The following is a 23,752-nucleotide window of genomic DNA, read 5'->3' as shown; positions in this document are numbered from 1 at the left end:
ACTAATTTTTTTCTAGTAGGTAAAAATATTATAACTGCATATTATTTTAGCCTATTAAAATTCAATTTTAACAGGAGAAGTTGAGTTTTACATCTTGTACTTGCCATAAATAACTGTTTTACAGAGTAAACATCATTGATATTAAGTATCTAAATAATACTATTTAAATTTCTTTTTACAGATTTTTCTCTTATAATTGTCACATACTGTAATTCAAGACAAAGTAAGATAGGTATCATAAGGCTATATATGCCAAGCCTATTCTAAGGGCACTTTTGATAGAATTTAGAAAGTATGAAATGGGAGAGAAGGAACAGAGAAGAATCAAAATGCATTGAGGTTTCAAATATGGGTGTGTAGGAGAATGTCAGTGCTGTTAAAATTACAAAAATTGAAATAAGACACTACTTATAGTGATATGATACTGATTTCAGGTTGGAATGTTGAGTTAGAAGGACTGGTGGATCCCAGAGGAACATGACTCAGGATCTTTCAGGGCTAGAGATTTGGAGTTTGCGTGCCTACAAATGGTTTAAAATAAGCTTATTCAGAACATAAGTGGAGGGGTGCTTGGGTGGCTCAGTCAATTAAGCGTCTGACTCTTGATCTTGGCTGAGGTCATGATCTCACAGTTCATGAGACAGAGCCCTGTGTTGGGCTCTGCACTGTCAGTGTGGAGCCTGCTTGGGATCCTCTCTCTTTGCCCCTCCCCCACTCATGCTGTCTCTTAAAAAAAAAAGGAACATACATGTAAAAGAGAAGGAGAATAAGAGAAGACAGCTATCTCCTTGGGGTTATTTACAATTCTTCCTCCCTCTCCCCAGAAAGTCTGTAGATAGGGAATATTGAAAGAGTATATATAATAGAGGTATAGAAAATCTGCCAAAACCATTTTGGGTTATTGATGTATGGCATGGGTTGCCCAGGAGTGTGGCTTTTTTTTTTTGAAATGTACAACCTGATGGATTACCAAAGGAACTAAGACCTCTAAATAAGGGTACCATCCCGTAGTTGTCATGTAGCCAATAAAAAAAATCCTCCAAATTTCTTAGGCAAAAAAAAGCTTTGGGGAAAAAAGTATGAAGGAGGAAGATAAATGGTTCAGAGAAGTGTAGGATGCTATGACTGAGACCAGTGGATGTGACTATCTTGATTTCTAAGGAAGAAGGCAAAGTAGAATGGTTGGGTAGCTCAGACTCTGGGGGCAGGGAGTGGGTGCAGGTGTTCTAAGGAGTTCTGCAGTGGGTAAGGGCTAGAATCTGAAGCAATGAGAATAGATACTCATTGACAAAGTTTGATGATGAGGGAACATAGACTACAGGTCAATCGTTTAAAGGAATAGCATAGATGTTGGTAAACTTTATATTAATATTAATAATTGTTATATAATGGGGCACCTGGGTGGCGCAGTCGGTTAAGCGTCCAACTTCAGCCAGGTCACGATCTCGTGTTCCGTGAGTTCGAGCCCCGCGTCAGGCTCTGGGCTGATGGCTCAGAGCCTGGAGTCTGTTTCCCGATTCTGTGTCTCCCTCTCTCTCTGCCCCTCCCCCGTTCATGCTCTGTCTCTCTCTGTCCCAAAAATAAATAATAAAATGTTAAAAAAATAATAATTGTTATATAATGAGTAATTGAGGGCTCAGCTTAAAGGCAGAGACCCAAGGGCCAACAAAGTGGAGGACTTTGAAAATGCAAGTAAAAAGTGACAATTTTTTGAAGTTGAGGGTTTCAGGAGTAAGGCACAGAGAGTAGCTTTTGCAAGGAGGAATTGTTTCTCAGAAAGAAGAAAGATAAAGAATAGAAAGATGCAAAGATATCTGTGGAAGCTCCAGGGGGAAGTACTTTTCTACTTGAAGGCAACCCTATCTCAATCCCATTGAGAACGAGAAAGGGCATCAACTGAGGTCTTGAATGGAAAAAGCCTTAGCATTGAGGAAGAGCATGTAACGGAAAGAGGAAGAAAAGCATGCTAAAAAGTGCTAAACACCCTTCTCAGATTGTATGAATTCATGGTGGATCCAATCTACATACTCCTCTGATGTTATAGTAACATGTAATAATTTGGGAAAGTAACAATGAAAGTAGATAGGGTGAAAGTAGATGGGGCAAGTTTCCTGACTTGGAATGGAGGGAGGTCTAGGGAATGAAGAGTCTCACGGTGGTAAGGAAACGTGCACTAAAAAAAATTTTAAAACACAACACAAAAAAACAACTGACCACACTGGGTAGGGAGATAAGGGAAGTCAGAATGGAGGTAATGGACTGAGAAAATAGGAAGGGGTTCTAGGGATTAAAGGTCATAAATTAAAAAAAAAAAAAAAAGGAAGGAAGACAGGCAGGGGCATAATAGGAGACTGTTGTGGGAGAAGAGAAATCTATACCCTTGGAGTAATGTATTTGCTAAGACAGTCCCTTATATTGGTAACTAATAAGTTCCTGGAAAAGTATTCAAAAGGCAAATGTATAAGGAAAGAAAAACCATAAATGTTACGAATGGCTCTCATTACTATAACAAAGAAATGATTATAAAATCCCTCATTATGATTTTGGTTCAGCCCTGGCTCCTTCAAGCCTGAGCAGCCTAGGAGACAAGTGAGAGCTATGGTCTCCCCACCCCCACCCCGCAATGCCAAGAAGGGAGATAGATAGGTTGCTGGTGCCAGGTTCCCCCTATTCCAGACACCTAGGGAGATTAAACCAGGCTTCCAGGGTCATACTAGGTTGTGTATTTGCAACAGAAAAGGGGACAGGAGTTGAAGATGTCACTACTGAAGAGAGGTTGTCTGCCAGAACTACCCATCCCCCCATTGGGTGGAGTAGGTTCCAGGCACTGGAACTTGACCCCCCAGCCTCCTTCCAGATGCCATCTGTGGGGAGGCAGAGGTTAAGAACACTATCATTCAGTATAGCGTAACTGGCACTGGGGCCACGAGCCCCCAGCGCAACTCAGGCTTCCCCAAAAGCCTGACCTTTTGGTAAGAAGGGGATAGCGCCGCCCATCACTCAGTAGCTAGTGTCATCTCTCAGCAGATGATGTCCCAGAGTGGAATTGGGTGTATGAAGGTGGTTGGCGGTGGGGGGGGGGGGGGGCTGGGTATAATGTAGAGTGCACAATCATGCCAACTGTACACAACTAAGATACTGTATTTGCAGGTTGAGGACTGCTGGATATGCCAGTGAAATTTGATGAGGAGATGAGGGTTGTCCTAACAAGGTATATAACTAAAGAGAGCTATTCTCTCAATCTGGGTGTAGGGAATAGATTTGTTTAATTTACTATTTTTTAAAATGTCTGTCTAGCAGATCAAGCCCGTTAATTATGTTTTTCAAACCTCCTATATCCTTGCTATTTTTGTCTGCTTAATCTGACAATAATTTAGAAAGATTCTGTTAAAATTCCAGCTATGGTAGTTGTAAGAAATAAGCCCACTGCCTCAATCAAAGGAGGGATTCGGAGACTCAGAGCACTTTGAAGTGAGGCTTTAATCAACGTTCTTGCGAGAGCAGGTATCTGAAGGACAGGCATACTTGAGGCAGTTACAGCAGGCAATTTATCTCCTAGTGTGAAGTCCCTCCCCTGCTTCTTCATTGGCTGAGGACTTGGCTGAGGAATTGATTACCAGAAAGTAGTCTGATTGGAATAAATGTGCATTCCTTGAAGTGATGCAGATACTTCAGTTCTTGGTCGCATGCTCATTGCAAAGCCCCTGAAAAATAAGCCCGCAAAATGGAGAGGGGAAGAAGAATCAGGAAGTAAAGTGTCTAAGGGTTTGGGACTCCACTGCGGGGGGAGGGGAGGAGGGTTTCATACATATTTCCAATAGGTTGTAAACCTATTGTTAACTAGACAGCACAGCTTTTATTTGGTGTTTCTGAAAGTGAATCACCTTACTTCTCACAGTAGTGTTAGTTCACAAACTGGCCTCTGCATATGGAGGGCAAGGAGAAACCAAAAAAAGAGGCAGACCACTCCAGATTTGTAGGTAGCAGGTTTAAAAAGCAAGGGAACTTCCTTACAAGGTTTGTCTTCGGTGGACACAAGATGAGTATACCTCCACACCAGCCTACCAGAATCTTAAAAATTCATATGGAGGCTTTAACTGGGTTCAGTCAGGTACACAGTCCAGATGGTCTCAACAACACCTTACTCTTTCAAGGCTGTGTCCTTGAAAATGGCTCTTATTGTGGGAACAGTGGGCAAAGCAGACATTCCAAGGACAGGAATGGGGCCGGTAGGGATAGGAGCCTCCATTTGCCCAGGGCTAGCTCTCAGGTCAGCTGGAGGTTACATCCTCTTGATGACCTCCTTAAATAAGTAGTGGATTTGTCATCTTTTCCAGAAATTTCCACCATTTTTTTTTCACATTTTATGTTTCGGTGTAATTTTAATAGGGTTATTCTACAGTTTTAATGCAATAAAAAAGTTATAATACTTCAGAGTATAATATGTTATGAACCTCATTCTTGAAATCAGTGAGTAGAGACAAGTATCCCTCTTAATCACTGTATGTATATACATACGTATGTATTTATACTTTTTAGTAATACATTTATTTTTGACTTTGTTAGAGAACTATACAATAAGCAAGTGATTTGCTGTTAATCTAGTAAAAACAGAGAAGGTAATTGAAAAAGAATTAGATACTTCAATTGCTGAGCATCAGAGCTAATCTTGTATTCAACAGAAAAAATGTAGAATGAAAGTTATCATTTTGTCTCAATATGCTTAAATTTATGTATTCAAGAGTTGTATTCTAGGTTAAAACACTAAATAATATTTATTGAATACAAGTTGAATGAGAAAAGTCAATATTCTTTTCTGGTTTTATATGAGATGATTCCAATTGCAGTGAAGCAACGTATTCATTCATTCAACAGATTATTTTGGTTCTTTGTTTTGTTGCTGTTGTTTTACCTTTTGACCCCCTTCACCTATTTCTTTAAATTTTGCTTTAAACTTCAGGCTCAAGGGCCGCCTGGGTGGCTCAGTTGGTTACTTCAGCTCAGGTCATGATCTCATGGTTTGTGGGTTCAACACTCCCCCCACCGGCGTTGGGCTCCGTGCTGACAGCTTGGATCCTGGATGGAGCCTGGAGCCTGCTTCCGATTCTGTGTCTCCCTCTCTCTCTGCCCCTCTCCCACTCCCACTCTGTCTCTCTCTCTCTCAAAAATAAATAAATGTTAAAAAAAAAAGGTTTTTTTTAAACCTTCAAGCTCAAGAGCCTCATATCTTCTGCAGATTATTTAAGAAAGCACCCAGAGTCCTTTCCCTTAGTTTCTATTCTCCAGCCTGCCATATTTAGATCAGATGGTCTCACCTCCTCTACTTCCAAGCACTTACCAGCATGGGCTAACGAGCTGTAATTCCCTTTCTTAGAGTCACCATTTTATCCCCTCCTTGGAATTTCTGAAAAATCACCTATTCCTTGAAAGTTGTATATATGCCATCCTCTCTCACTTCCTTTATTGAGTTTGTTTTTGAAAGTCTTTGAAAGTTCATTTCCTGTATGAACGCTTCCCTGCCTGAGGGAGAGGTAGTGAACTTACCTTCTTTATCTAAACGTGTGACTCCCATCCCCCACCTCATCCAAAGCCACTGCAGAACTAACATGGGGGGCAGGGAGGAATGCACAGATTGCTTCGATGCAGGTTTTGTTTTCCGTCTTAACAAAATATTGCTGTTTTTACACTAATACAATAAAAATAAAACTATAGCTTCAATTTAATAATTTAGGATTTAACATACTTTTGATTTTTTTCTCATATTTCTTACAGATAAATGATCTTTTCCCTCTGAGGAGCAGGCAGAAGAAAGGACGTCCCTCCTCATTCTCTCTCCTCTCTTGCCTATCGTCCTTTTATTTTTCTTCGTTCTTTCCTTCTTCCTCTTGCTCCCTCTTAAACTTTAACTTGCCCATTTTACTGGTTAATAGTGACCCAAAAGCTGGGGCACCTCGGTGACTCAGTCAGTTAAGCATGGCTCAGGTCATGATCTCACGGTTCCTGAGTTCCAGCCCCGCATCAGGCTCTATGCTGACAGCTCAGAGCCCGGAGCCTGCTTCGGATTCTGTCTCTGTCATTCTCTCTCTGCCCTTCCTGCCACTCAAAAATAAGTAAACATTAAAAAAAAATTTTTTTTTAAATAGTGACCCAAAAGTAGATACAGTGAGAAAAACACAGAGGTGGGGGTGGGGGGATACCTCTTTGTTGTACTGTCATTTTGCAAGAATCACATCTATTGAAAGGTTGTGACTTAATAAGCATCACCAAGTACCATTTCACTAATTATTTTATGAATTAGTTCATTCAACAAATTTGCTGTCCGTTATGTGCCTGATACTATACTAGTCACTCTTCCTCACTCTAGAAAACAAATTGTCTAAGCTTTATGTTTTAGTTTTCTGCTATAGAGAGTTTTTAAGAAAATAACGACTAGCATTTGATATCTTCCTTTCCCTCACTTTGCAGGACATAAATGACATAGATTCATGTAGTTTTGCTAGTTTCTTCTCCTTTACCAAGGTGTATAAAAAAGAGCCACGGTTTAGGACTGAGGCCAAACTAAGTTCAAATTCTGGGTGTCTGTGTGAGCTTGGAGGCAATACGCTTCCGAGTTTTTGTCAGTAGATGGAGGGTAACTTATCTGTAGCAAAGACAGTGGAGCTCCAATGAGAAAGGTACGCAAAGTGACTTACACACGGAGAGTTCCTTTCATTATGTTATTGTTTGTCTTAGTTTATAAGCCCCTTGCAGACAGATTATAAACGCATCAATCTGAATTGCACTAGTATTAATAATCGATAGAAAAAGTAAACACATAGTGCTAGCAGAGCAAGCAAATGTGTAACCTGAACACATTTAAGCAAAGCCATTTATTGATTTTGCAACAGGGTACTTCACATGTGCGGGGTGTGATTTCAAGGGCAATCCATTTGCTGTTGTATTGAACTGGGGAAATTTTGCAGTGAAAATTCAGAAATACAGGTATTTCTGAAACCCTTTGTTCTCTCGAGGGGGAATTTCTTCTTCTTTCTTTTCTTGCTCAGACAAAAAGTTATAGAGGATATTTACATATTAGTATTTGTGAGGTAAAACTGCGGAAAAACCAGGTATTTGCAACGTGTCAGAATTGGGTTCCGTGTAACCACGAGCAAGTTACAGGACTTCTCTGGGCCTTAGGTTTTTGAACTGTAAAACTGGCATAACGTTTGTGCATAAATTAAGCCCAATATGTATTTAAGACACCTGGCACATAATTGGCAGTGTTATTTCTTCCCCTCCCAGGTCCACCTGACCGGCTACAAGGAAATCATCCCTGTCAACAACACCTGTCGAGTGCACCGGGCCCCATTGTGAGTTTGCACGTGGTTCACTTAATTTAATTCTCCCAAGAAGGCATTTGACATGTAAAGCTAGTGAAGCTTCAGGCCTTGTCACTTGTCCTCATCCCTTTCAAAGCCCTGAGCCTAATTTTAAGTCTTCCCTTGAAGGAGCCCCCCCACACCGGCCGTTTTTTTAAGTTTCAGGCCTCACAAAATCTGGCTTCGCCCTGGATGGGTACTGTATTGTTTTCCTCATTTTGCAAAGAGGGGTAAAGGAAACTGCCCAAGATCACACACTTGTAAGTAGTGGGGCAAGACCGACAACGGCCTGACCCCAGAGCCCAAGCTCTTAGCAACTGGAGGTGAGGACAGCCGGGAGAGCGCCAGTGTCGCCAACGGCGGGCCGGAAAATCGGCGCCCAAGTCCCTGCGAGCGGCCAACGCGGGCAGGCTGGGGTCGGAGGGGATCACCCCGCGGAGGCTCCCCGCCCCTTCCTCCCCTTCCCCTTCTCCTTTTCCGCGCCGCCGAGTCGGAGCCGCGTTGCTCGCCCGGCGGCCGTCCAGGCGGCCCGCTTCCCCTCGGTGCCCGCGCCGGGCCGCGGGATCGGGCCCCAGAACTTTCCGAGGAGGAGAAACTTGGCGGCGTGTTGGGAGGACTGGAAGGTGAGGCGCTCGGCAGGCCGGGAGGCGGCGGCGGGGAGCCGGGGTGTGCGCGGGCGGGGGTGGGGGGCGCCGGCGCGCAGGTGGGCGCGCGGGCCCGGCGGCCGTGGGGCTGCAGGTGCCGGAGGCCGGCGGGGCGAGGCGGGGCCGTCGCGGGAGTCGAGGACCCCAGGCCCGGCGGCTCCCGCGCGCTGAGGGGCGCGCTGGCCGCCGGCGGGTCGGCTCCGTGCGGTTCGGGGCGCGCTTCCCCTTTCTCTGGGGTCGGCCGCAGCTCGCTACTGCGCGGGGCGGGGCGGGTGACGGTGACGAGGGAGCGGAGGAGCTGCCACCTACCGCCCGCCCCGCGGTCCCCGGCGGGGGGGGGGGGGGGGCGTGTTTTGCCTTATCTAGGCTCCGTGTGCGCAGAGCGGAGGGTGCGGGGAGGTCTGCGTTTACCGCAGGGTAATTTCTGAACCACCCCAAACGTGAGAATCTCAAGTTCAAGCGTAGCCTGTCCCCGGAGAGACTGAGTTGCTGGGAAGAAAATGACCGAGTGGCGGGGGGGAGAGTCCCCACTGACTTCGGGAGAAAAGGGACTGGGGACCGTGGTGCCCCCGACACCCTAGACAAGGCACAGAGCATTAGGGAGCTGGGTCCCCATGCTGTGCGGCGGGCGGGACACGCTGCCGGAGGCGGTGGTCGCCCTAGCTTTTGCAGGTGCGCAGCTGCGTTTTGGTATCAGCGACGGCGCCCCTGCTTGTTTGTATGTGTGCTGGGTGGAGGGTCGGCTTAGTCGAGGGATAGCGACCTCCGGGTGCTGGTTTCGTTTGCTTAAGTGTGAAGAAGGTCCGTAGAAGCCTCCTCGATTGAGAAAAATAAAGTGACAACTACAGCTACTCCGATGTCGTGGTTTTGAGCGTCTGTTTGGCCACTTGAAGGAAAGTAAATAGCTGCGAGGTGTTCAGGGAACGTATCATGACATCACGAGGTTTATTATATTGTCTGGTGCGGGATGGCCTGAGGCCCCTCCCAGAAGCACCTGGAGAGTTTTTCAAAGTACACCTGTTGGGCCCACCCCAGAGATCCCGAATCAGAAGTGGTGCGGGTGAAGCCCAGGCCTTGGCAATTTTTGTAAAAGCTTCCGTGGGGATTTTGCTGTGGGCGCTTGGTTAGGAATCAGGAAGTGGAAGAACCGGGCTCAACTCGGTGTGACTGTTGAACAAATTTTAAGCACAGTGTTTCCTCACTTGTAAAGTAGCCCCTAAGAACTTGTTATCAAGACCGGAGAGTATAGGATGTGTGGAAGTGTGTTGAGAGGGGGGAAATTGGAATAATGATCCAAAATCCTGGTTCGGTGGCAACAAAGGACACGTGCCTTTGGATGTTTGGATTAAGTGAGAGGGGAGTGGAAGGAAGAATGACCTTGCCAGGGAAAAGGAGTGTTTGTTTTCCGGGAGTCCAGTCTCTAACAGAGTTCGTGTAAACTGCAACTCAGAAAATCAGAATCATCTGGAAGAAATGCAAGCAAGCTCCAGCCTGCCCCATCCCTGGATGATGGTTTGAAAAATGCACCATGTATATTTCCTCTTCTAAAACACCAAAGGCTTTAGGTTATTTTCATCTAGGCAAATCGAGAGCCAGTAATCCCCAGTGTGTCCTCCCCTCTGGTAACCCCAACCAGGCTGAAGGCTACATGTTTCCCTGCGAAATGTGAATTTTGGTTCCATTACTCAACAGATGTGTGTTGAGGATCTTGATGTACCAGGCATTTCAGAAATACAAAGATGAATAAAATGCAGTTTTAAAAAACTTTTATTCTGGCCATCTCTGTCTAGTGGAGGACACGGATGTGAAAACCACAATATAACCTGGTTCAGATGACAGTAAAGGTATAGAATGAACAAAGTTCCATGTGGCTCAGAAGAAAGAGTAGCCCCATCAGCCTTAGGGGAAGGGCATCCGTAAGAGGTGACCTAGGATCTGGGTAAACAGCACCCTTCCGTAAAAGCTTTGAGAACTGAAGATTCTAAGTGTAGTCAAATCTGTGTTCTTATTTTTCAATCTGATGAAATTCTAGTGTAATCATATGCTGACAATCTAAAGTAGAAATGACTTTTGGTTTCATGATGACTCTCTTTAAAATTTACTAGGCTTTCTATCACTTTATCTTTGTAAGTCTCAGCTGTGTCTACAGTTAATCCAAGAAAGGGTTGTTAAAACACACACACACACCACACACACACCTTCAATGTGTGTTGCATTCTTACTATTTAGCTCCATTTAAAAATAATATTCAGATAGCCTTTTAGTTATATCCACTTTTTGAAAATGTGATTTTTTTTTTTTTTTTTTGGTGCTTCTCATTGTGTTAATTGGGAAAACTTCAAATGTAGGAGAGGAGAGGGCACAAAAGGAAAGCTGTAAGAGGAATAAACAGGAATAATTAGAAGGAGGTGGGGGCATCTGGGTGGCCCAGTCGATTAAGCATCTGATTCTTGATTTCGGCTCAGGTCATGATCTTACGGTTTGTGAGTTCGAGCCCCACAGCACAGAGCCTGCTTGGGATTTTGTCTTTCCCTTTCTCTCTGCACCCCCCTCCTCTCTCAAATAAGTAAACTTCAAATTAAAAAAGGAGTTTAAGAGGAGAATGAAGTTTGACAGAATTGGTGGTGGAGAGGGGTAGGTACTTGTGGGGAGGGAAGAGTGAAAAAGAAATGGGTAAATCAAACATGGCCACCAGCTTCTTCAGGGATCTGTTGTCTTCTGCGTTCTGATCCCATGCGTATGGACTCTTAGTTTTCAGTCATTTCAAAACATGAAAGGAAGCCATATAATGTGTTAGTTAAAGCGTGGGCTCAACAGTTCTGAGTTTGAATAACTTACTAGCCGGTGACTTTGTGTCGGCTCATTTGTAAAATGAGGATCATATGACCTATAGGAGACTTGTGAGGATTAACAGCTATGATGCTTAGGAGGCACCTGGCTGTGCTAAGGCCTCAATCACCAGTGGCTTCTGCTCTTGCTGTTCTTATGTCACCTCACTTGATCCTAGTGGCAACAGCAGTCAGCCAGACAGATAGTTCTGTCCTTTTCCAGTTGGAGTTGGGTACGGCTGGCTTGCAAAAGTCCTCTAGGTAGCTGAACTGAAGGGAGAAGCTCTGTGCTTCGCAATTTTGTGTCTGTGTTTCTCCTCCACCAGGTTTCTACTAGGGTTATGGCCAAAGTCGACCCTTCCTGGTGTTTCAAGGGGCAAAGGCTGTAGTTGTGGGCGTCTGTTACAAGGCTGCCACTAACCCCAGCACCCAGTGCCTGTCCACTTCTCCTTGATTTCTATGGAAATTACATTTTTCTGAGACTTATGGATGGGACTGGGAGAGGGAGACAGTGGGAAAGCCATGAGGAAGTCTTCTATGGAAGAGCCGTAAAAGGGGGAGCCCGTCTCTTCAGCTTCCAGTAATGTGTTGTCATATTACTAGCAAAGTAGCCTTATTTCTCAGAGACTTAACTGCTTTCATCTGCAGCTGGTGGTTCTGGGGTACAAATAATACTTCCTTGCATATTCCCTTTAACACGAGTCTGGTCCCTGGAGAGGTGGGCGAGAGGATCATGGATCGTGCATGGATCATGGCTGTGTAGGGAACTCATGGATGTGGGTCAGATTTTTAATTAGAATCTTAATTAGTAACTTGCGATGGAGAAGTATGACCAAGAATCTCTTCAATGTAAAACAAGGATGCAAAAAAGCATAAAGAAAACATTTTTGAGCGTAGACCCCAGCTTTGGTTCATTTTTTCTCCTTAATGAGGGTGTGCCTTTAATCTTCATGGATCATCGTTCTCTTTTTACATGCAAAGGATTCCCAATTTTGTAACTCTCAATTTAGCATTTTTAACCCCCGTCAAGCAATCAAAAATGTAAGTGCCTTAGGGTAGTGTTGTGTGTTGTCGGTGATACTCACAGTAAAAAGTCACCAGATTGCTCAGGAAGCAGTGAAGAAACAATTGGTGAAATGAATGTAAATGCTAAGTGGGTGTAGCACAGTCTCCCAAAAGGAGGGGACCAGAGTGCTCTCAAAAAGTTCGAGAAAGCCCCCTGGAAATGGGGGGCCTCAGCCTTCTTGCAGGAGTGAGAATAGCCTTCAAACCCTGGTCACCTGAGGGTGCGGGAGCAGTGGATGGCATTAGGGATAGAAAGCTACAGGAGTAAGAAGAGTACAGGATGGGGCGCCTGGGTGGCTCAGTCGGTTAAGCATTGGACTTCAGCTCAGCTCACGATCTCAGTTTGTGAGTTCCAGCCCTGCGTCGGGCTCTGTGCTGATAGCTCAGAGCCTGGAGCCTGTTTCAGATTCTATGTATGTGTGTGTGTGTGTGTGTGTGTGTGTGTGTGTGTGTGTGTGTGTCTGTGCCTCCCCCACTCATGCTGTCTCTCTCAGAAATAAACATTAAAAAAATTTTCTTTTTTAAAAGAAGAGTATAGCTAACTGGGACCTTGAGGCTGATTCTCCACAATTGGTCCCAGGGATCCCAAAAGACCAAAGCCGGTTTATTTGCTGGGCAGCCTCCATGGGAGAATACTAGTGGCAAGTCAAAGCTTCCTCTGCCAATTACAAGGCTCCCTGAAATTCACAAGATGTGATAGAAAATTGAGTGATTAGCTATGATAGGCATTAACTATTGAATATATTTGCTAAATGTATCAAAAATACCTAAGAAAGTTCCAGTTAGAGCTGTGAAGAGCATTTATCAAAGTATAAATGATTCTTCCCTATTCTTAGAAAGGAGGTCAGATCAGGAAGCCATAGGATCCCCAGGAAAGGAAAGTGGAGGGGAGGTGTCTGGAGAGGACTTTGGGACCTTTGTTATCAGACACAAAGGCCCTTGAATCCTGCCCAGATGTCAGTAGGACCTGTGGGTCTGAGTCATACTAAGTAAACAAATCAGAACCTATCTACAGCATCCCATTTTTAGATTATTAATTTACATCTGAAAGATGAAAGTGCCCAGCAGGTCCATTTACTTTTTCAGAAGCAGGGTTAGGCATTTACATTATGGCAGGGGAAACCAGTTAAAGGCTGGAGGGCTGCATGCTGAGAAGAGAGAACAGGAGAGTTGACTGATCCTCCGAATAATGTCACGAAGCCACCGCAGCCTGTGATCTACCCTTGGCCAGTCAATGAACCAATGGCTTCACTCTCCTTTGCACCGTGGTAGAGATGCATTGACTGAAATTCTCCTCTTCGTCTCCCTTTCCAGGACTCCCAGATCACCAGCCTTTGCTTATATTTGTCAACCACGGTCAGGTATTCGTGATTTTGATTTAGTTATGACAACCTCTCTTAAATCAGAGGTCATTTCTCTTAGGAGAAATTCTAATACGTGCCAACTTGCTTTTGAGTACTATTTGGGCAACTCTGCCAATTTTCGCTTCAGTGTATGTGTGTGAATTTCAAGTCACTCTTGTCACAGAGAATCAAGTATTGGCTCAGCCTAAACTTGGAATAAGATCTGGCGAAAGATACAACTACAGTGATAAGTGGGTTCTGAATTGGCCATTGGTTTGCACAAGTCCACAAACCTGAAGACTTCAGGCTAAAGGAAGGCAGGAGTAGCATCTGGAAGTAAGAGACACAGGTGAGTGGTGTGGAGGAAATGAGATGGTCTATGGCACCCCCAACAGCAACCCCTGACCCCAGGGGTTAATTGCTTAGACTGGGCTTTCAGGGAGGGGGGACTAGAAGTGTGAACTGTTGAAGCTAATTTGTTGTCATTTTTGCATGAGGATCAAAGGGAATGTAGTGTCGTTAGCAGCTTGAAGGTTTGGAATTTGGGAGTACATTGGAAGGCAGCCCCCAGGGCAGAGAAGGGTACAGTTCTCTGGAGCATTGTGAGCAGGTGCCCGACTGACTCTGGCACTGGGCTCATGCCCCTCTTGCCACCAACGGAACAGCCCTTGGCTTGGGACACGGGTGGGGTGTGTCTGTGATCAGAAGAAAAGTCATTTTTAATATATACATTATCCAGCACAGAACAAGATATTTGTAGTTAATGTTGGGGGGGGGGGCAGAGAAGTGGGGGGAAGTGAAGTTTTTAGCAAGCAAGAGGTAAATAGAACACTACCCATTATTATCAATTTGCAATGTGTAAAAGGTCTTTTACTCTGTATAGGTGTTGACATTGCTTAATAAAGGTGTGAATGTGTCAAAATATATAAAGTTCAAATCTCTAGGGCTCAAGGGATCCTCAGGGGTGCCCAAAGGTGGGTGTGGGTTAGGAGAAGGGATGAGGGAAAAATACAGTGAACTCTGTTTTACATGTTGAACTTCTGCGATATCATTATGAAAAAGTGTTTCTGCTTTCAGAAGAGTGCTCCTTACAAGAACTTTCAAAGGTTAAACTTTAGCCTAAATTATAGGGCTGCTATTTATTGGAAGTATGAATCTATCTCTGTGAATACAGAACTCAAGACATTGATTATATAATTGTGGGGATCAGATTTTTTTTTTTTGATCCTCGGTCCTTAATAATGAAATGTAAATGAAATGCCTTTGGCTTTCCTAAAGGCACCTGTGCTCATGACTTCTCTCTCTCTCACAACCATGGCTCTGTATCTGGAGACGAGCAGGCACATTTCTCTTCTTGGGCGCTTTGGGACTTTGTTAAGGATAATTTAAAGGACGGGGTTCTGGGCAGAGTGTAGATGCACCAGCCAGAGGGTCGCCCATAGAAGAGGCTGCAGAATCCAGCCTGGAGTGAGAAGGGATGGCAGGCTTGAGGGTAGCTGGGAGTCCTGGGAGAGAGGGATCCAGGGGCTAAGGAGGAAGATACGGGGACAAAAGCAATTGTGTTTAAACCAGGTAAAACTTCATTCCATATAAATGCAGTTCCTCACATTAAAGAATGCTGAGGCCACGTGGTTTTGCACAGCAAGAGACTGTGGGTTGTGATTCTGGTCCTGCTTCTGTTCTTGGCTTTGTGACCTTTGAATCTGCTTCCTTATATGTAAAATGAAAGTGTTAAACTAAGCACTTGGTGAGCTTCCTTCTTTGCTGACTACCTTGTGTCTCGGCAAATGTGTTTGCATGAATATCTATGGATGTGAATATCTGTGGCTCCTCTCGGTGCTTATTTCTCCTATTTTCAATTTCTCCTAACAAGAAATGAGGCCTTCCTTTTTCTATGTATGTAGTACCACCATATGCAAAGGATATTTTTCAATAGCAAGTTCCATTTTTTGAGCTTCAGCAAAATTTGGGTGGAATCTTTCATTATAACAATTCAGGTTGTGAAAAAGTGCTGGGTTAATGCATTTTCACAGTGTTTTCTTTCAAACGCTGAGCTGTGTTAGATACAAAATATAACATTAAATTGGCATGATCCTTCATCTATTAGATACTGCATTTCATTTATAAATTTAAAATTTGCTGGAAATATTTTCATCAAGAAAATAGCTCTGGGGCGCCTGGGTGGCTCAGTCGGTTGGGCGGCCGACTTCGGCTCAGGTCATGAGCTCGCGGTCCGTGAGTTTGAGCCCCGCGTTGGGCTCTGTGCTGACAGCTCAGAGCCTGGAGCCTGTTTCAGATTCTGTGTCTCCTTCTCTCTGACCCTCCCCCATTCATGCTCTGTCTCTCTCTGTCTCAAAAATAAACGTTTAAAAAAAATTAAAAAAAATAAGCTCTAGTATAACTGAGACGTGAACACACAGATTTCCCTTGTATAAATGTAAAGGAAGTTTGGGGCACCTGGGTGGCTCTGTCAGTGGAGTGTCCAGCTCTTGATCTTGGCTCAGGTCATGGTCTCACAATTGTGAGATTGAACCCCAAGGCAGGTCCTGTGCTGGGCGTGGAGCCTGCTTAAGATTCTCCCTCTGTCTCTGTCTCTCTCCTTCAAAAATAAATGAAGGAAGGAAGGAAGGAAGGACATTCACCAAACTTAATCCTGGCTACCTCTGGGGAATGGACTATTAAAGGGATGGTAAACTTCCAATTTTTACTTAGGTACTTTTGTTATATGAACATATATTAATTTTATAATTTCAGGACACCTGGGTGGCTCAGTTGGTTAAGCGTCTGACTTCGGCTCAGGTCATGATCTCATGGCTTGTGGGTTCGAGCCCCGCATCAGGCTCTGTGCTGACTGCTCAGAGCCTGGAGCCTGCTTTGGATTCTGTGTCTCCCTGTATCTCTGTGCCTCCCCCACTCATAAGCTGGCTGTCTCTCTCAAAAATAAACATGAAAAAATTTTATAATTTCGTGTGTGATTTGTTACAGAATTAGCCTTAATGATCATCAAGTGTCTTTATTGGATTTGTAGACAATAATCACCATTTGACATAGGTAATTTAAGACCCAAATTTAAATAGTATAATTTTGTTAGATAACGTAGAAAAATGAATACCTCTTCCCTGGTAGGTTTTGGAGTTAAAGATGTTCTTTTTGGTGTATATTTGGACAGGATTCATGTGATAGTTAATACAAGCAAAGACTTTTCTCCAACCACTTAAGGAATTTCGAACCCAGAGATGACAAATAAGTTTCATCATATTTGACTGTGGCTGCCTAGAGGGTTGTGTTGAGAAGAATCCAGAGATCCTATCTATGTTCACTAGGCAAGAATACCATGATCGGTAAATGGCCTGACAAAGGTACTAGAGGGTGAAGAAAATGGCGACCATTTGCCATGTATTTACCATCCTGAAGCCTAGAACTTTAGGTGATGAGTTTCTTTATGAAGGTAAATATTTCTTTTTATCCAAATATTAAGGACGTACTGTCTATACTAATTATTATACTTAGTATTTTACATAGCGAGTGGATAGGTTCCTGATAAGTCATGTTAAGATTGTAAGAACAGGAATCTTTTCTATTCCTCATAGAAGCAGGCATGATAGCATAGCTAAAAGAGTTGCTCAAGAAGTAACAATGAATGGAATAAATGATTTATCTTGGCAATATGAGATTGAGCATCAGTCAAAATAATTTCAAAACATTTACCAATATAGATGTTAAGCTAAAAAATTGAATACTGTAATTTACAGTTTTGTTTTGTGGCCCTCTTAAGGCATCTGTTTGTTCCAAGGAGGAGCTAAATAGTTCAGGTGCATGAAAGACTAGCTCAATTTTTACATTTGTGGTTTAAGAGGGCACAATATTACATATATGCTGGATGTAGGAGAGAAGAGTATACATGTTTTCTTAAGGATGAACTGATAGAAAAGAAAACAAAATCCTCCCAATCCCATTTTTTTTTTCTCGGAAAAAAGAGGAAGGCACTTAGTCATTGGGTAATGTGAAGCTTCCAGCATATACTGGGTCTCCAATGATCTCAGACTGATTTTAAAAACTCACATTTGGATGACATCCTGCTTACAGCCACATGAACAAGATATTCATTTATTCAATCTCTGTTGAGCATTTACATACAAAGCACTGTTCAGGCTCTGGGAATAGAGTAGTGGATAAGAGACTAGCCCCTGACCCATGTTGTTCATCACAGCTGAGAAAATGAAATGTCTGCAAGGTGCCTTGCCCAACATGGTAGAATTGGGACTGAATTCTAAATTTTGTGTTCTATCCTGTATTCTATAGTGCCTCACGTAATTTTGGAGGACTCTGATCAGATATCAACAAGATGGTTCTGTCTACCTTTTCTTTACTCTTACCTTGCTGGTGGTTTACTCTTTTCCAACCTACGTGGCTTGGGATGGATGCAGAGAGATCCTGTCCATGGGAGTCACTTATACCCTTTTCTGATACTCAGGCAAATCCTATTTAACTTCTGAATAGCAACCTAGAATCATGTTATCGAAAATGACTTTTGAGGGGGCGCCTGGGTGGCTCAATCAGTTAAGTGTGTGACTTCAGCTCAGGTCATGATCTTGTGGTTCGTAAGTTTGAGCCCTGCATCGGGCTCTCTACTGTCAGCACAGAGCCTGCTTTGGATCCTCTGCCCCTATCTCTGTCTGCCCCTCCCCTCCCAAAATAAGCATTAAAAATATATATATAAGTAAAATAATTGAAGCAGTATTTTTTCAAACTCTTGTTTTAATTTGGTAAAATGAAACCAGTATTAAAAAAAAAGTGCATCACTATTAGTAAGATAAATATACGAACTTCATGAATGTGTTTGTATTGAGTTGCGACATGAAAAATTTTTTCTTCCTGTTGATTGTGGTCAAAAATATTTGAAACATCGGCTTAAAAGGCCATCAGGTAAGATACTGCTGGTGACAAAAATAAAAGTAGGTGATTATCCTTAGCAATCATTTGAATGTGTTGTTTACCTAAAAGGATCATAGCAACAAAGTAGAATTTGTGGATGAAAGTCCTAGTGGAAGTTATTTGGCATCTGAATACATGTCTGAACAGATTTTTTTTTTTTTTTTTCATGAAACACACGTTGCAGTTACCGGTTTCCCTGTGTCCGATTCTTTTGCTTATTGCGGTTTCCTGTATTGAGTGGTTTCGTTATTTTTTGAAATATATTTTGCAATTTAATTGCATGGCATATAGAGAAATTTGGGAAAATATCTATTTGGGGCAATGTCATATAATATGATTATGATGAAGTCTACAGGGGGTGCTTGGGTGGCTCGGTTGGTTAAGTGTCCAACTTCGGCTGAGGTCATGATCTAACAGTTCATGAGTTTGAGCCCCACGTCGGGCTTGTCGGGCTTTGTGCTGATAGCTCAGAGCCTGGAGCCTGCTTCGGATTCTGTGTCTCCCTCTCTCTACCCCTCGCCCACCAGCCATCTCTCACTCTCTCTCTCTCTCCCTCCCTCTCAAAATTAGATAAACATTAAAAAATTTAAAGTCTATTGCTGATTACTTTAATATAAATTGTTAAATATAACATACTAAGTTGTTTTGAAATTATTTTTCTCAACTTGTGAATGTTTGCCAGTGGATTTTGCCTGAAGATATTATTTGTAGTAAAGGTAATGGATATAGTTCCCTAAATTGGGGGATTTCATAGACTATAGGAAAATGTCATTAATTTGGAATTTGATCATTGGATGATTGGACTGATACTTTGGAAAGATAAGAGCTTATTGCTTTAAAGCCATGTAAAGAGATTTTATGAGTTTTAAATCTGTGTAAAAATACAGTTTTGGTAGCACTTAAGAAAGAAGTCCACTTTTTTGTGTTGTAATTTGTTTCAGAGATATGTACGGAAATTCAGTTATTGAATTAGCCAGGACAGAGATTTAAATATCCTATGCTTGTTCTTTGAAAGGCATGGTTTTATTCCCTAGAATAGATTTATAATCTAATTATGGAGACAGAAATGTAAAAGAAAGCTTGCCTTAAAAGAGTATAGAGATGTTTTGTTTTGCCTTTTTTTTCTCCTCGGACAACAAGAGAACAACATCCAAAAGATAAAATTTAGAGGTTCTAGGCAGGAAAGCTGAGTGAGCTGTGGTTGCTGGTCTCAAAGACTTTGCAGTAGTATTGCATTATGGGCACGTTTAATTTACTTGAGTTCAACCAGTCAAGATCAAGAGAAAGAAAGAACGCCTCAGTCAGTGCCGGAGGTTGGACCTAGCATTCCATGCAATAGGTATACGTCATGGGGAATGTGAATCTCGTGTTCCCTTTGTTGGTCTTAGTTCCACTCAGCTCCCATCAGACACACAAATGTTTTTAGTTCAACCCAGTCTCCACTCCACTTTCAACAATCTGACCTCCTACCTCATTTGAAAAAAAAAAAAAAAAAAAAATGGAGACTATAAATTGGGAACTGCTTCCTTCCCATTTGTCCTTCCCCATTCCTGCCATTTATCCTCCTCTTGCCTTGGAAGTATCTTACTTAGTCAAGACCTGTCTTCACACCTGTCGGACTTTGCTCTCTCACTTATATGCTCTTCCTTAGAGGCCAATATAGCACAGAGGATATAAATCCTGGCTTTGGGGCCAGAGTCTGCCACATTAGAATGTGGTTTTGTACTTCTTAAATGTGTAGCCATGGGCATGTGCTGAACTTCTCTATGCTTTAGTTTTCCCATTTGGAAAATGGGACTAGTAATAGGACTGCTGTGACATAAGGCAGGTTAAGGGCTTGGAACAGTATCTGGCACAGGTTTTCAGTGAATGTTAGCTTCTACCATTCCCACTACCGCCACCATTAACCTACCAATCTCTGTCTCTACTCATTTTTATTCCTTAGCCGGTATGTTTGCTGACCCCTTTCCTACTCTGGAAGAGAATAAAGCCAAACCTTCTCTTTACCCTGGGCCCCTTCTAACCACTACCTTCTCTCGCTCCTCCTCCCACCCAGGTGTTCCAAAGAATATTTAAGGTTAGGGGTGCCTGGGTGGCTCAGTCTGTTAAGCGTCAAACTCTTGGTCTTGGCTCAGGTCATGATCTCACGGTTCGTGAGTTCAAGCCCCACACCTGGCTCTGTGCTGGCAGCTCAGAGCCTGCTTGGGATTCTTCCTCCTTCCCTCCTCCTCTCTCTGCCCCTCCCCACTTGCGCGTGTGCTCTCTCTCAAACTTAAAATATTTAAGGTTAGTTGTCCCTACTTCTTTATCTCCTATTAGCTTTTCTTTTTGCAAATGGTTTTTAATGAGATATTGACTAGATACACAAATTATAAAGTATTTTCTATTTTTTTAAAAAGATTTTGTTCTTAAGTAATCTTTAAACCCAATATGGGGCTCAAACTCAAAACCCCTGAGATGAAGAGTCCCATGCTCAACTGACTGAGCCACCCAGGTGCCCCTGAACATTCTTGTACATACATCCTGGCATACATATACATACATTTTCTAGGATTTATAACAAATAATGGTATTTCTGGGATATTTAGTACATACCCCTTTGTATTCATTGAATGTTATAAATTGTTCAAAGTGGTTATGCTATTTGATACTTCCATCAGAAGTATATGTGTTGTCAGACTTTTAAATTTTACAGTGTGAAATGGTATCTGATATTTCCTTCCTTCCTTTCTTGTAAGCTCTACTTTTTTTTTTTTAAGTTTTTTAATTTTTGAGAGAGACAGAGTGTGAGCAGGGGAGGGCAGAGAGAGAGAAAGACAAAGAATCAGAAGCAGGCTCCAGATACCGAGCGTGTCTGCACAGAGCCGGATGTGGGGCTTGAACCCACGAACCGCGAGACCATGACCTGAGCCGAAGTCGGACGCTTAACCAACTGAGCCACCCAGGCGCCCCATAAGCTCTACTTCTAACTAGGGCTCTAACTCATGACCCTGAAGTCAAGAAGCGAAAGGTTTACCAACTAAGCCAGTCAGGTGCTCCTGGTTTCTGATATTTTTGAATTATGTTACCTGATTACTAAGGAAGTCAACAATCTTTTCATTTCTTTCTTGCCCATTTCAGTTTATTCTTCAGTTAAATGCCTATCTATATGTTTTGCCCAGTCTTATTTTGGATGGTTTGTCTTTCTTTTATTTTTAGTAGTTCTTTATAATTCTGGGATAAGAAGCCTCATCCACATTTGTGGGTGGTCTTTTTATTTTAGGTCTTCTTCCCCTCCTCCAACTGCTTTGAAATTTTTTCTTTGTCATTGGTTTCCAGCAATATGATGATGTGCCTTGATGTGGTTTTCTTAAAAGAACTTACTAAGATATAATTCATATGCAGCACAATTTAGTCATTTAATGTATGCAGTTCTATGGCTTTTGGTACATTCATAGAGTTGTACGACTATCACCATAATCAATTCTAGAACATTTTCATTATCTTAACAAAGAAACCTCATCGCCCCCAATCCTTCCGTCTCCCCAGCCCTAAGCAACTTCTAATCTGCTTTCTGTCTCTCTATTTGCTTATCCTGGGCATTTCACATAAATGGAATCATACAATATGTGGTCCTTTTGTTACTGATTTTTTTTTTTCCATGTAACAATGCTTTCAAAGGTCATCCATGTTGTAGCATGTAGCATTTCTTTTTACTGCTGAATAAATCTTTGTATGGATATGCCATATTTTATTCATTTGTCAAAAAGACTATTCTTTCCTCCTTGAATAGTCTTGGCACTCATAAAAAAAAAAAATCACCTGCCCATAGGTGTATGTGTTTGTTTTGGGACTTTCTATTCTATTTCATTGGTCTATATCTACTCTTACGTGAGTACAACATTGTCTTGATTCCTGTAGCTTGATAGTAAGTTTTGAATTTGGGAAGTTACGGTAAGCCCTCCAACTTTGATCTTGTTTTTCAAAATTGTTTTGGTTATTATGATTCCCTTAATTTCCATATGTATTCAGGAGCAGCCTCTCAATTTCTGCATAGAAGTTAGCTAGAATTCTTATAGAGCTTATGTTACACTTGTAGATCAGTTTCAAGTGTGGCATTCTTTATTTCTAATAACGTGTCTTCATTTCCTTCGGAGTCCTCACTGGTCGCATCTTTAATGTCCCTATTTCAACTACAGTTTGTTGAAGACTTTCTATCCTGTTTCTCAGAATTCTTCCAGCTTCCACCTACTGTGTGATTCCAATAGGAATCCATATTTTTATTTGTTATAACTGCATATCACTTCCAGGCACCAAAGTCTGTATTAGTTTTCTATTGCTGCCATAACAAATCAACATGAACTTAATGGCTTAAAACCCCTATTTTGTTACTTCACAGTTGTGTAAATCACAGGTCTGAGCTGACCCATCAGTATCTCCTTAGCATTATCTCTCATTATCTATCAGTTCTTTATGTATTCTAAGCTCTGCTGATAACAAGCAGCTGATAGTTTCCCGAAGATACCAGGCCATTTATGTATCCATGCACTTCTTATGGTCTTCCCTTTACCTAGTGTACTGGTTCAAGCTGTTATAACAAATTGCCATAGACTGGGTGGCTTAAACATTTATTTGTCACAGTTTTAGAGGCTGGAAGTCCAAGATTAGGGTGCCAGCAGGATTGAGATTTTGTTGAGAACCCTCTTCCTGGTTATGTCCTCACATGGCCTTTCCTTAATATTGCATCCAGAGAGCAAGTGAGCTCTGGTGTCTTCATCTCCATATAATTTTTGAGAATCCCATCACTAGGGCTCTACCTTCATGACGTCCTCTAAACCTGATTATCTCCTAAAGGCCCCACCTATAAAAACCATAACATTTGGGGGTAAGACCTTCAACATTTCAGGAGAACACAAACATTCAGTCTATAACATTATGTTCCTCACTCCCCCAAGTTTATGTCCTTCTCTCATGCAAAATACATCCATTGCATCCCAGCTGCTCCAAAAGTCATAACTCCTTCCAGCATCAATTCCAAAGTCCAAAGTTCTCTCAGTATCATCTAAGTCAGCTATGCGTTAGACTTGTATGATTCAGCCTGAGGCTGAATTTCAAACAAACTGTAAACCTGTGAAACCAACAAGTTATGTGGTTCCTACCTATGCTGGTGGGATGGGCATAAGATACACATCCCTATTCCAAAAGGGAGAAATTAGGAGAAAAGGAAGGGATGGTGAGTCTCAAGTCTATAACCTAGGAAGGCATACTCCATTAGACCTTAAGATTTGAGAATAATCTCCTTGGGCTGGACAGACTACCGTTTGGACCCCCTGGGGCAATGGATCTGACTCTGTTGCTCTGCCAGGGGTGGGCTTTGTTCCCTCGTCTCTGGGTAGCCCCAATCACACAACTTTGCTGGACAGTGGTCCCACCCTTTGAAACCAAGGTAGGGATAGCCTTGCCCCCTGGGCCCATGCACTCAAGGTCTGTGGTGAGTGTGGGTAGCCCCTATTATCTCTGAATCCCCCCTCAGTGTGTTTCTTCCTTTGTCTTAAAGAATAGTGTGTGGGGCTCTTGGGTGGCTCAGTCAGTTGGGTGTC

General features: G+C 42.6%; 1 protein-coding gene across 2 annotated transcripts in view; it reads left to right on the top strand.

The window, feature by feature from the left end:
* The first annotated feature begins 7,860 nt into the window (after positions 1 to 7,860).
* Positions 7,861 to 23,752, top strand: part of PLAGL1 (PLAG1 like zinc finger 1) — a 110,277-nt gene continuing 94,385 nt past the window's right edge. For both annotated transcript variants that reach the window (XM_045499899.1, XM_045499898.1), the window contains exon 1: positions 7,861 to 7,981. The gene's annotated coding sequence lies outside the window, so the exon portion shown is untranslated. The remainder of the gene's footprint in view (positions 7,982 to 23,752) is intronic.

This window comes from Leopardus geoffroyi, chromosome B2, assembly GCF_018350155.1.
Source record: "Leopardus geoffroyi isolate Oge1 chromosome B2, O.geoffroyi_Oge1_pat1.0, whole genome shotgun sequence".
Taxonomy (NCBI): domain Eukaryota; kingdom Metazoa; phylum Chordata; class Mammalia; order Carnivora; family Felidae; genus Leopardus; species Leopardus geoffroyi.
Note: the sequence above shows the minus strand (reverse complement) of the source record. Positions and strands in the feature narration are given on the sequence as shown.